This window comes from Lissotriton helveticus, chromosome 1_1 (assembly GCF_964261635.1).
Source record: "Lissotriton helveticus chromosome 1_1, aLisHel1.1, whole genome shotgun sequence".
Lineage (NCBI taxonomy): Eukaryota > Metazoa > Chordata > Amphibia > Caudata > Salamandridae > Lissotriton > Lissotriton helveticus.
Window position 1 is genome coordinate 1,075,141,495 of NC_136057.1, and position 12,680 is coordinate 1,075,154,174.

Sequence of the window (12,680 nt, forward strand, 5' to 3'; positions counted from 1 at the left end):
ATTAATAACATTTGTCGCACACTAGCTTTGGGTGCCCTGGAATAGTTTGAATTGTCACACTTGTAGCACTACGATGATTGAGTAATTGTCAGCGATGGCAGGGGCAATGAGTGGTGCAGTCTGCAGTGGCCTACTGAGAAGGGCCCTAGCACTTTTTTCTTTTACAAATGTATCACTGCCAAACAGTTGCTTCTGTGGCGTTTTTTCACTTATCCTACACCACAAAACAATGCACAGCTTTGTGTTGCCGTACGTCATACGTCATGCTGCACACCTGACCCACTAATGCTCACATATAATTTTGGGGTCTTCCCCTGGCTGTTGTTGTGACACTGGGGGACCACTTGTGTTGATCTCCTGCATACTTGAATTAATTTCCCTTGTATCTACTTTTTTATGGTAAAAGCATGGAAATATAAACCAGACACAAGGGAGTTACTAACCTACTCTTTATTTTATGTTTCCTATCATTTGTTTCTTTGCATCATGGAGATTGGGTTCTAGTCTCCATCTATGATGCCTTAGCTGTATCCTATGTTGGAATGCGCGCCCCACACTTCAGCTTTAGGCAGTGATGTCAGCTTTCCTGGATGTAGACCTTGGAGGACTTCATACTGTGGGGTCCTCGTGTGCTTATGACACAACATTTCCCCTTTTCGTAGGGAAAAAGACACAGCTGTGAAACAAAAAGAACCATTACAACAGATGTAATCTGTTTGCAATCTAACCAGGGAGCTCTTTATTATCTGTACGGTAGCACTGCTACCAGAACCTGTTAAATCTACTCTTTGTGTTCTTTCTGGTTAATCGGCTGTGATTTCTGTGCTTATTTCATTTTTCCAGTCTTCCCCTTTCAAAGAAACCTGAGGCATGAAATAGGATTGAAAACAAACATGGAACGGGTCGGATGGAAAAATGAAAATTAATTAATTAAGAGACAATTTAGAAAAATAAGGCCATGTGGAAAATAATTTGTAGAATGTTTTAGAGAACAATTGATGAAACTTTGCACCATTTCCTCGAAGTTTTCTTTGGTGCTAGTTCACCCTCAACACTATTGGGATTCTTTGTATTTTTACAAACATTTGTGAAATCTGTACTGTACATAGCATTATTTAAAACAACATGAACTTTCTCAACAGTTTGAGCATGTATGGAAGTACAATTTCTCTTTCAAGGTTCCCAAGAAACATAATTTTATAAGCTTCAGTCAAATATTCATAGACGCCGTTCTGCACCTACTTCTTATGATTCTGCATATCTCTTATACCTGGCATCCTAAGCATGGTTTTTCCCCTTACATTTTGCTTTCCGACCACCTGTTTTGCCAATTATGTGTTTGCTGGCCTTAGGACTCTGCATACGTTCTGTCTGCTCCAGTGCTTTGCCCTCCCCTTAAAGCATGGAAAGACTGGCTCATACTCAATTAACATATTTATTTTACGTGTAAGTCCCTAGTAAAGTGGCACTACAGACTACAGATGTCCCGGTTCTGTAAATTAAATGCTACTAGAGGGTTTGCAGGACTTATTGTGCCACCCTCCTAAGTAGGACTTCAAAAATGTTTCAGGCTGGCCATGCAGCCTGAGTATGTGAAGTTTTAAACTTCCATTTCGATTTGGCAAAGTAAACCATTTGCTAGGCCCAAACCTTCCTTTTAATACATATGTCACCCTTTAAAATAGGCCCTTGGAAAACCAAAGGGCAGGGTGCAGTGTATGCAAAAAGTTGAACACGTACTTTTGAGGTTTACATGTCCTGGTAGCAAAAAACGATTTAACGGGTTTGTCCATAACGTCTTATCTGTAAATTTGAAAAAGGGACCAGGTAATCATTTCTTGTTTGGGGTCTCTGAAATTGTAGTTTAAAATCCTAACTTATGTTGAAGTCGGATTTTAAATTACAATATTAAACAGTCCACTTTTAGAAAGTTTGTGTTTTCTTGCCTTAGCCATTTGGTGGGTGCAGCCTGTCTCTGGGTCTCATGACTGGGTGTAGTTGAAAATTGGGCTTTGTGTATTCCTCTTAACAGCCACACACAATGGAGAGATTACATGTGTTTGAATGGGCCATCACTGGCAGCATGGGAGGGAAGAGTTGGGTCCAGCGCCCACTTACACTGTATTTTGTTTCCACACAAAGGGCTGCATACCCACTGTAATTAGTATGGAGTCAAGGCCATGAAGGCAGGGCACATGCGCAGTTCAAAGGTGTGCCTCTTGAAGCTTCTTTCCAGGTCAAAGGCATAACTGGGTATCAATACTAGACCTCAAACACCGATTTTATGGTAGTACAGGAGGTTAGCGTTATGCAAAAACCATTCATTCACTACTTATGAGGAGCAACCTTAAAAGCTTCCCAAACAGTACTTCAAAAAACATCCCAATGTAATTTAGAACTTTCAGTCCCATAAATACTCCATTTCCCCTATCTTCTTCTCTTTTGTTTGCTGCTTCTGAGCAGATAAGTATATAAAGCGTTGCTTAGAGTTTTATAGTGTTGATTATATTTTTGATGTCTGTATGAGATTAACTTTACCCAATTTATGGGTATTTTTTGAGAAGATTGCCTTTATTAAAGAGTTTATTTTAAAAGAATGTCTTTATTTGTGTGTTAAACAATATAAATTGTAATGTAAGTTGGTTTTATTAGAAGAGTAGGAGCGTAGTAGTAAGTGTTTTTTATAAATTTTTGCCTCACACTGAGCTGAAAGTCAGCTGAAGTACAGAAAGCGGTTGACCATCCTCCGAGAAGGGCAAGGGAGATCGGCTATTCTCCATGTGCATGAGGCTGTGATTGGAGGCACAAGCTCCAAGATCAGGCAATGCGTCAGAGGATAGGATGACTTTAATTGACACTGAGCTACGCTGATGGTGCACCTGCCATTTTCTGAAGGAAATTAGCATTTAGCCTATATCTAAAGGAGATAGGTATGCAAAGCCATTTCTATGGCGACCTTACGCCTGGTAGGAGCATTCATTGCAGGAAACGGTTAGAGAGTGCATTGTTTTGATGACAGGGAGCTGATTTGTTAAATACAGTGTTGAAAAACATGGAATTCATTGAAAATAAGTAGAGGAATTATAAGATATATAAATAACAAAGAATGTGAGAAGGAGAAAATCGTTTATAACTAAGTTGAAAAAAAAATAATTATGACTGAAGATGTGAGAGGGTTCCAATCAGGAGGAAGCAATAAGGAGAATTGTGAGTAAAGAGGTACAGGTAGCAGTACAGCAGACAGACAGGTTCTGGCTAAAAGAGACAGGAGGAATTTGTATAAGGAGGATAAAATAGAGGCCCTAGTGGAAAGTGCCTAAGGAAAAAAAAAGCCATATTTCATCACTGTTCAAACAGGGCCGAGGAACCCAAAGCGGCTCACAGAGAACAGGTGTCTAAAGCGGCACACAAAAGTGTCAATTTTACACTGAAAGAGGAATAAATCCCAAAGAAGAGTTGGAGATGCTGGTTGATAGATCAAATGAAGATCTAAATTAGTATATTCTAGATTTAGATTATAAGGATGGATTGAATGAGGAGAGTGAGATAAGCAGTAAAAATAGGATTAAAGCTATGACAATGGTGGCTGATCCGTTTCGGGAACTTTTTTGACGCAAAGGATATTGTACATCCCAGTGACAAGGACTAGTGGCCTTTGGATCATTTTCAGAATACATTAAGGGCAGATGATATAAATCCTTCAAAATGGAGCAAAGAAATGTTATGCAGGTATAGTGTTCCAGGCCTGTGATAGATGAAAAGGTGACGTTGACACCAAATTTGGAGCCTGAGTTCATTACTTATAGATTCAAAATGGGAATAAATCCTAAAAAGGGATATCAAAATCACTAAAAGTATGCTGAGACAAGATGTTGGACATCCTGGGCCCCTTAGCAAAAAATGTTATGCTGTGGAGGAAGCCTTTTTACAGGGTACTGATTTGGATCTCACTCTGGTAAGAGGATAGTGTCAGTGTGCGGTTTGCTTTCTAGGCAACGCAAACGCAGGCCTTTAAGCAGAGAGGCGGAAGGCGCTGCTTATGAGTATTAATCCAAATTTGAGCAAGTTGGCTAGAAAGAGTTGAATGAAAATGCAAAAGGGTTCTTGTTCAGGGATAGGATAGTGAAATCCCTAACTAAATGAGTAAAAACATTAACAAGTCTGGATAAGGCACAATACTCTATGAGCAGGGTATTCGCAGGCAATAGTTTTTATAGCAGGGTTGGTAGGAGAGGGAACCTTCCTGTCTAGATACATTTCAGAGCCCATTACCAAAATTCAACATACCAAAGGTGTGGATCCTACAGGGGAAACCATGGAGGATCCCATTTTTTTCCCCAGTGGGGCAGAGGACCAGGCCATAGTAGCAGAGAAAGGGTGAAACATCCCAGTCAAAGCAAAGCAAGTATGAGGACTGTTTCTGGTTTTATCCCACCAAGCGTGGGAGGAAGGTTGAAATATTTCAAGGAGCTATGGGAGTCAATAACAAAGGATACACAGGTGTTACATACAATAGTAGGCTATCGAATTGAGTTCGATTTTGAACCATCCCAGTTGAGAGAGCCAGGTGAGTTGGTGTTCCAGAAAGATCTGGAGAACATTGTTTAAGCGGAGGTGTAGCAAATGTTAGAGAAGAATGCAATAGTAAAGGTAGGAGAGAGAAGGAAAAAACTTGTAAACCCCATATTCCTAGTGGAAAAGAAGGACAAGGGATGGAGGCACGTGATAAATTAAGGAAATTCGAATCACTCTGTGACGTATCCACATTTCAAAATGGAAGGGATTCATTTGCTGACAGATTTCCTTCAGGATTTGGATTGGATATTGAAACTGGATCTCAAACATTCATATTTCAAGATTCCAACAGCGAGGGAGAGTCAAGGGTATTTGCATGTCTGACGGAGGGGACAGTTGTATCAGTTCCCAAGTCTCGAATTCGAGCAGTTGTCAGCTCCTTGGTGTTTCACAAAGGTGCTAAGGCCAGTTGTAGGTTTTCTAAGAGAAAGGGGAATAAGAATGATTATTTACTTGGACAATATATTGATACTGAATCAAAATACAGACGAGTTAAAAAAGGGGCTGGATGTGGTAATACGTTTCTGACACAGACAATATAGTTTCTGAGCTTTAGAGTGGACACAGTGGTAAGTTAATTACGGTTACCAGAAAAGAAATTGAGAAAGATAAGGCAACAGGTGAACTCGTCCAGGAAAGAAATAGTGAAATTGAGAGAGTTGGTTTGGGTGATTCTTCAATTCAATCAGTTTTTATGGGGCCATTACCTTACAGGGCCCTTCAGATTTAAAGACTCATGGTCTGACTTAGGGTTTGTGGTATGGAGACAAGGTGTCTATGAAAAAAGAAGTGAGAGAAGAATTAGAATGGTGGAAGGAAAATTTGAATGAGGGAAAGTTCGGTGCTATTAAAAATATACAATCTGACTGTGGTAGCATATATAAACGAATTGGACGGATGCATATCAAAATGTGATAACGGATTGAAGCGAGTGGAAACTGAGAGAGGATATTTTGCAAAGGATTCTAAGGTGATGGGACCTTTGGAGGTAGATCTGCTTGCTTCCAGTTATCAAGTTATATCAGTTGGAGACCAGAACAAGAAGAAGTGGCAGTAGATGGTTTTATGCAAAACTGGAGGGGAATAAGAGATGATGCATTTCCCCCATTCTCTATAATTCAGAATATTGATATAGGTGAGGAAGCAGAGACGTCAGATGGCACTAGTTACTCCTTTTTGGAAAACTCAGCCATGGTTTCCAACAGTGATGGAATTGGTGATAGAAGAACTGTATTTGATAATGTAAAGCTCTGTTATTAGGCATATAGAAAAAGGGGCACTCTTTGGTGGAATCGGGTTCTCTCAAGCTTCTATTTTTGAGGATATCAGATGTTCAGGAAGATTCACAGAACTATCAAGTACAACTTCAAGTTTACTCAATAAGTCATGGGCACCTGGTACAAGGAAGAGATATAGAGGAGCATGGAAGGCCAGTGATAAATTAAGGAAATTCAAATCACTATGTGATGTATCCACATTTCAAAATGAAAGGAATTCATTTGCTGACGGATTTCCTTCAGGATTTGGATTGGATGCTGAAACTGGATCTCAAACATCCATATTTCGAGATTCCAACAGCGAGGGAGAGTTAAGGGTATTTGCAGGTCCGACGGAGGGGATAGCTGTATCAGTTCTTCAGAGATTTTACTGTCTTTTAATCGGACAGACATTTTAAGACATGGAATTGTTTGGCGTAGATTTACCTATTGATATTTGAGACAAGGATATATTTGTTTAATCTATTGGTGCGTGGAAAGGAATTTGGATCCCATGGAGGCAGGTGATGTCGAGGTGGCACACTTCTTAGCAGGGTTGGGAATGGGATGTCATACAGGATGGTGAATAGCCATAGTTCGGCTGTGGCAGATGGTCATTCATTACAGCAAGGTTTGTCTGTGGGTAGGAGTCCTCTTGTCTGCAGATTGAAGAGACCACCTAATGCGAAGTATCAGACTTTGCGTAATGTGAATCTAGTGTTAGTTATTTGTGAATTGGCCAAGAAATAAATGTTTGTAGGTAAGGGAGTTACCTTGGAAGTTAGCAATATTATTATGTCCCATTTCATCCAGGAAAGTTTCAGATGTTCGAGCGTTAGAGGTGCCTCTGATTTTTTTCAGCCATATAGAGTAGTTTTTAGATTTGTAAGTGTACAAAAACTATGCCAGGGTCTATATTTTATGCTAGATTTGACAATTTGCCAAAATTGTGCGTTGTGCGATGTTTAAAGGAGTATGAAACAATATTGTTAGATAAGGGATGTGCAGGGTTTCATTTCTTACGTAAAACAGATTAAAGCGGTTACAAATGCAGCAATAGCTTGATGGGTAAAGGCTGTAATGAAGGAAGCAGGTGTAGATTAGTCAGAAATTACAGCTCATTCTGTTAGGGGTGCTATGGCAAGTAACATTTGTATGATGGAAGGACAATTGGAAGACATCATGAATGCAGCAGATTGGTCTAACGCCAAAATATTCATGAAGTTTTATTTTAAAGCAGCAGAACATGTTTAAAACTGTGTTTTGAAACACTTTGAACGTGCATAATGCTAATATCCTGTCTTGCCATAAAATGAAGATTCCTATAGATTTACTGAATAAAGAATCATGATTTTGTTAAAGACAAGGAGGTTAGCATTATGCCACCCACACCGCCCTTCTAGTGGGTAGGGAATTCTTCAGAGACGTTACTGTCTTCAATCTGACAGACATTTTAAGAAAAAAGATTGTTTGACGTAGATTTAAATATTGATATTTGAGACAAGGATATATTTGTTTGATCTATTTTGCAGATCGTATTTCAGAAGAAATATGGAAGAAGTTTGAGGGAAGAGACAAAAGAGGAAGAAGATGGAGGACATAGAGTATTTATGGGATTAAAAGTTCTAAATTATAATGTGATGTTTTTTGAAGTTCTGTTTTGGAAGCTTATAAGATTGCTGCTCCGAAGAAGTGAATAAATGGTTTATGCATAATGCTAGCTTCCTTGTTTTTAATAAAATTGTGATTCTTTATTCAGTAAACCTATTAGAATCGTCATTCTTCGGTACAGTTCTGGACCTGTGGATACTCTGACAAGAAGGACTGCTGTGTTTGAGTTTGAGTTTGAGTTTAAAAGTTCTTGTAAAGCGCAACGTATACCAGCGGTTTCTTGGCTTGCTGTGCCGCTGAAAGGACTGCTGCTCTGAAGGAATTGCTTCCCTGCTGTGCTGACCTGCTGCCCACTTGCCTGGACGAGAAAAAAACTGGTCCTACACCTCAACCCAGGAACTCAGGACATCAGAGTGACTCCAGGGGCTAGTCTGCTGGCCTCCTGATCTGAGCCTCAGGGACATAAAAGGCTCCCCAACATCCTGCACCAGGCCCTGGACTGATCTGCAGTGAGTTCCTGACCCCTTAGTGGTGTCCCTCAGGACCTTGGTGTGGCTTAGGGAGCTGAATTCAAGTGTGTGGCCTCTTTGTGACCACAAACAGGCCCGTTCGCATTGGGACCTTTCCGTTCACACCACGATTCAATGCAAAGCTCTGGCATTTGCCTTTTCTCACTACAGCATGGACTGAGAAGCTTCTTGGGAAAAACACACGTGACAACTCACCTGTGTATAATCAGGGAGGTGGGATATTAGGCCGAGTTAGCACCAGCAGTTGATTCAGCTACCATGCAGAGGAAGATTGGTGCTGTGGCACCGTTTTGAAATGTTTACGGACGAAATGGAGTTACCTTTCAAAGAGCATGATTTTAAGCAAGTTTGGGTTATTTTAAATGAACGATAATTCTCTTGTCACGGTAAGGGTGTTACAGTTCATTTGGTGAAGGTATTTAAATGATGGGTTGAATAATAGTGGGAGGGCTGTGCGTTAAGAGCATGATATTAAAAAAAAACATTTGGCTACAGTCAATGATACGGTTGTTGTGTTAAGGGGTGGATATCTTAAAGCTATGATGATTTTATGCTACTTTAAATAATGCCAGTAATGGATCTATAATTAATAAATTTAATGAAGTTTGTTATTTGGAGTAGAAGCATAACAATGATGCTAATGTCAATATACATGAATTTTTGCATTTTAGTTTCCCCTGATGAAGGGACTGTGTTCCTGAAATGTATTGGGCAATTTCAAATACAGACGTGACATATGGAAACTATGACGCCTTCCGTGCTTGAGTAAACATCTTCGCGCAGCATGTGAATGAGTAAACTGAATTGAAAGATTTTAAAAATTGGATAAGAAGATTAAAAGAGTAAAATATGGATTAAAAGTCGAGGAAAACATCAAAATAAGTTTTTGATTGATTGAATTCATTCAGTAATATGGCTGTGCAGCTTGAATTGGCACCAGCGAAGGTGCCACTGTGTTCTGCTCCAGCAATGCCCATACATGGTGACTTGTCTGCTCTTCAAGCTATGCTGATAACCTCCTGTGAAGCTCTCCCTGCTCCATGCAGCTTCCTCCATCGCGAACGGGACTCTTGAGACGGACTTGAGAAAGTAAACTTCAGCGGGGCTAACTTGGTGAATGTATCAGACCTGACCTTCATTGCGGTCAGCCTGAAAGTATGAATTTGACCTGGTCCAGAATCCAAAGTTGGCGTTTTGTGCTTTTTGGAGCTATATTAAATCTTTGAAAATTCATAACTCCGGTTCTACTGATTGGATTTTTGTTATTTTGGTCTTGTTCTATCTATTAAAGTTTACTCTATCTTTCCTACTTGGTGTGGGATCATTTTTAGAATGGTGTTTTACACTTAGTTACTGTTTGTAGTGTGGATCAAGTACTTTACACATTGCCTCAAAGTTAAGCTGGACTGCTCTGTGCCAACTACCAGTGGGCTGAGCCAAGGTTAATTTGGGGTTTGCATGTGCCTCACCCTGACAACGATTGTGGTTGCTGCTAGATCAGGGCTCACACCCTAGTAAACCAACCACCCAATTTCTCACAATACCCAAAAGGTGCGTCTAAGTGATATATCTGAAATCCATGAACAAATGCTGCTATTTCTGTCGACATGTCCAGCATTTAAAATCCATCATAGTGAAATCTTTTCCCACAATGGTGTCAAGAGAATGTATTCCTTTGCCAGACTTTAAAATCAAAACATTTAATTTTCAAATGTTTATGTTTAATTCATATAAAAGATTGTCTTTGTGAGCGTCCGAAACAAAACCTTACAAAAATAAACAGAGAAAACCATCCCAGGGGTAACTTTTAGGTAAGGGCCCAATCCTTAGACTCAGATAATATTCCACTTGCAGGTGAGTAAATATTAAAATCCAACAACTATTTAAGAAGGATAAGTGAATATATATGAGGTGCATAAACCAACCTCTCAAATAAGGCATTTACACAATCTGATATGTTTGCTTCATTGTTTGTTGGCAGAGTAGAAGGCGTGGCCCCGCTGAGTGTTGGTTATTACTATCTGGTCACTGAACTGGATTAAGTTGATCTTCTTTTGTTGGTTTCAGGCAGTGTTTTTCTTCATTGTTGCTGAATCAAAGAGTCAGAGTCACCCTTTATGTACTGCCATTAAATGTTCTTTGCAAGTAATGCCACAATACAGTGCCTTCAAGTCACTAGACTTCAATTTATATCTTTTTTTCTGCTGTTATACACCATGCATGAGGGGGACATTTATGAATGAACAAGTCCAAATGTTGCTTATGCAAAGAGAAAATGTTACAAAATGGACTAAATTGCCTAGTAAAGGTGAACCAGAGGCTTCAAAACGAGCTCTTGAGTTCATGTTTTGTTTAATAAGAACACCATGTGGGAAAGTTCTACTTCTACATACTTGCAAAAATGTAGATGGCCTTGCTGTTTCGGCAGTGAGCGACGTGCTGACAATGGAGCCACCTTCAGTTTCTGAAGATCCAGTAGTCTCAATGATGAGTCATAATGAAAGGCGCTGTTTTAATCTGTCGTCATCACATCATGTCTCATTAAGTAAGGTGTTTAGTTGAGGGGGCTCCTAGAGATGTCATTTTAAACTTACGTCATCTGTACTAAGGCCAGAATATGAATGACATGCCTTACATTTTTGTCAGAGTTTAACCCTGTGCGTCGGCCTCTCTTGATCATTCGCATTTGTTTAACGTGTCACAATATTTTTTGTTCTTTAAAAGAAGCAATGTCTTTGACCCTCTAAGCTGAAAATGCAGTCTCCTCTGGAGACCTGAAAGCAAAGTTAACTCGTAGGGAAAAAGTGCTTCGTTACTACAGTAAAACACTGCTTTAAAAGTATTTAACATACCCCACCAATAGAATGCACAATGCTTTATTAGGAGTGACAGATATTGCTAGAAAAACACATCACAGATTGAAAACAAATACACCCTTTGACACACATAATGGTATTGAGCATACATGTGTATGCACACTGGAGGCAATTATTTCAATTTAAGTAGGATTAAACAATTAGTTATACAAGGGGGGGATAAATCAGGGTGTACAATACGTTGTTTTAGGATGCCACAAAAAAGTAATACTAAAAGTCGAAATGCTACCTTCAGATCCACCCCTGTTCCATATAGTTTTCACTGTAAGGTTTATCATTGAAGCTCAACAGCTATACAAACCCTCACTGTGCACCCACCAAAGACATCAGCTAGATTCAGAATATGAGAAAGAAGTGGTTTCCTCTAGCGATCCACCAATCTATGCCATAAGGAGGTGTTCATATATCCTATACCATACATTCACAGGAATCCAGTAATTAGAAGTAAATATGTCAACCAAATATTCTTCATTCTTGATGCAGTTTGTTTGAATAGACAGCTGGGGGGTGCACCAGTAGCACACAGGCTGAAGGTGAGCAATGACAATGCAATGCTCACATTAGAAGGAGAGGCACAACATTTTGAGACCATAGCAGTTTATAGAGAACTTTATTAGCATGAAGAGACAATAAGCATTTGTGGTACCTATGCAGGGCAGCTTGAAATCGATTTTAAATGAAGAGAATAAATATTAGCATTTGTTGTTAAAAGAAAAACATATTTAATAGTGATAAATTACTTACAAAGATTCATCAGTAGATAGCAAGGTAGTCCTAAAATAACAAAATTAAAACAAAAAAGAGCAAATTGCACCTTAGTAGAAAAAAGCTGCAAGACAAATGTGTTCTAGGGTTGAACTAATTGGGGCCAACGTCTTTTTTTCATTGAAACTTTAATATTTCTTGAAACACCTAATTGGAAATCGAAGAATGTCCTCACTTCTGCAGAAGATCCAATATCCAGGTAAAGATAGGGGTGCAAAACAGCCATGAAAATCAAAACGACCTATAAAGTAAAACCAAAGAATCTCATTGTGAAAGTAGACAGATCATGACTATCAGAGGCTAAAGCAAGCTGGGAAGGGTGTGCTCAACTATGGATGTTCTGAGAAAGCATTGAGACAGAAATAACAAAAACGCACAGGTGAATGGGCAAGTGATCCATTGGCAGACACAACTCCTATAACGTAAACAGTATTGTGGCTTATAGATGCAATTGTGGAATGCAGTCAATGTTTAGTGACACAATGATCTCGGCACACATCTCACTTCATCCCATTCATTAGAACACTACATAATAAAGCCCTCAACACCATGTGTACCAGTAGTGTCTGGAAATCTACGATATGATCACTGGATAATTGCCACGAAAAGTGGCATGTGAGAACATGTAATTTAGGTGGTATGCTGCATGACCCCATCCTCATAAAAAAAATAACCTTTATATTGTCATCATTGTTACAGAAAAGATGAGTGACGCAATAATGCTTGCTCTTAGAGAACATAGGAAATGCAAAAGGCAAATTGGGACATCATTATCACGGATAGGGGTTTGGACAGGAGTGTGTCCCTTGTAATAGCGGACCAAAACAGTTCACACAAAAACTAGAATGTATAGATAAACGACCACCACTCACCTATAAGGTCTGGCCAAGTACACCACATCTCTAACTGTACTGATAGCAAGACCATGCAGGGGGGATTAAAAAATATATAGAAAGCTAGATAGATAGATACACACACACATATATATATATATATATATATATATACCCCCTTAAACACTAGCTGGCCCCCTCCCCGCACCCTCTAAATAAATCGGTGCAACACTA

General features: G+C 39.4%; 1 protein-coding gene across 5 annotated transcripts in view; it reads right to left on the reverse strand.

Moving 5' to 3' along the window:
- Positions 1-10,481: 10,481 nt before the first annotated feature.
- LOC144821103 (uncharacterized) overlaps positions 10,482-12,680 on the reverse strand; it is a 551,585-nt gene continuing 549,386 nt past the window's right edge. For all 5 annotated transcript variants that reach the window (XR_013608229.1, XR_013608235.1, XR_013608223.1 and 2 more), the window contains one exon: positions 10,482-11,854. The gene's annotated coding sequence lies outside the window, so the exon portion shown is untranslated. The remainder of the gene's footprint in view (positions 11,855-12,680) is intronic.